Consider the following 1509-nt stretch of genomic DNA (forward strand, 5'->3'; position numbering starts at 1 on the left):
TGATTTTCCTTACCTTAGCTGTAGTCTGTTGCACCATCTCTAGTCCGACGATCATATTTCCACCGTCCTTATACCAACACATGGGCGTTTGACACTTGCGCCCATATAAAGTCTCATCTGGAGCCACTCCAATACTTGCGTGGAAACTATTGTTGTAGGTGAACTCAATCATAGCTTCGTTCCCAATGCTTCGTGCAATGCTCCCAAAAATGTGATGTGAACTTCAGATCACGGTCTGATACAATACTCGATGGTACTCCGTGTAATCTCTAAAGGTTGCAACACCCCAGTAGGTCGCTGATGTTCCACCTTCGGAGCCTTGCAATTCCTTGCAAAGTGCCCTGGTTTATGGCAATTGTAGCAAGTAGTACTGTTAAAGGTACAAGCATAAGCATAATGTCCCTCTTCTCCACATCGGAAACATCGTATACCTTGTCCCACTTGCCTCCCAAAGTCTTGGTTCCCTGGGTTATTCTGTCCCCCGTTGTTATCACGTGGTCGATTATAATGTTTGGCAACTTGTTTTCCCTTGTTCTGATACTTCACCCGACTAGGTCCTCCTGAGTTAAAATTCCCTCCTCGGCTAGCTCTCTTATTCTTCATATCCTCAACTTCTCGACATTTTTCCACAAGAACCTGGAAACGTTGAATTCCCAAGGGTAAGACAAAGTCTTGAATCTCATACTTTAGTCCGTCTTGGAAACGATGACACAGGAATGGCTCGTCAATCTCTTCACGGAAAAATCTGAAATGCCTTGATAGTGATTCAAACTTAGCAGCATATTCGCCCACGGTCATGTTCCCCTGATGTAGTTTCAGGAAATCATCACCCCGTCTAGTCCTGGTACTCATCGGGAAGTATTTGTCGAAAAACTTCCCTTTGAAAGATTCCCAGTTCACCTCCTCGTGAGCTGATCTCATCAACAACCTTGTACTACTCCACCAGTACTCAACATTTCCTAGTAGCATATAATTGGCATAGTTGACCCTCACTCCCGCCTGACAGTTAATCATTTCGAAGATCTTCTCCACTTCTTGGATCCATTGATCCGATCTCTCTTCCCCTCTTTTCGAGATCGCGTTGAGTCTTGGCAGCAGTCTGTGCAGCAACAGAAGCAGCCATGTTATTCATAGCCTCCGCCATTCGATCATCCCTACTGGCATTGGTTCTCGGAACGTCATTCCTCCTTGGCAGCATGGTTTCCCTATAAAACCATCATCAAGTAGAGTCTTAACACTACTTCAATAATTCTAAGAATAACTTCCGACCACAACCGCACATAATAATTATTATGAACTTGACAACTCAAACCACCTAAACCGACACATGATCAGATAACAACTCTCAACCTATAGGTTGACATACAATCTATAACCAAGGTTCCACAACACCCAAAGAAAACCAAACCAATGCTCTGATACCACAATGTAACACCCCAATTTTCTAAGCGAGGGTGTATTTTTTTTTTTTTAAAAGAAATTAAACTGAAACAGAGAAATAAACAAGAA

Source organism: Cicer arietinum, chromosome 2 (assembly GCF_000331145.2).
Source record: "Cicer arietinum cultivar CDC Frontier isolate Library 1 chromosome 2, Cicar.CDCFrontier_v2.0, whole genome shotgun sequence".
Classification (NCBI taxonomy): Eukaryota; Viridiplantae; Streptophyta; class Magnoliopsida; order Fabales; family Fabaceae; genus Cicer; species Cicer arietinum.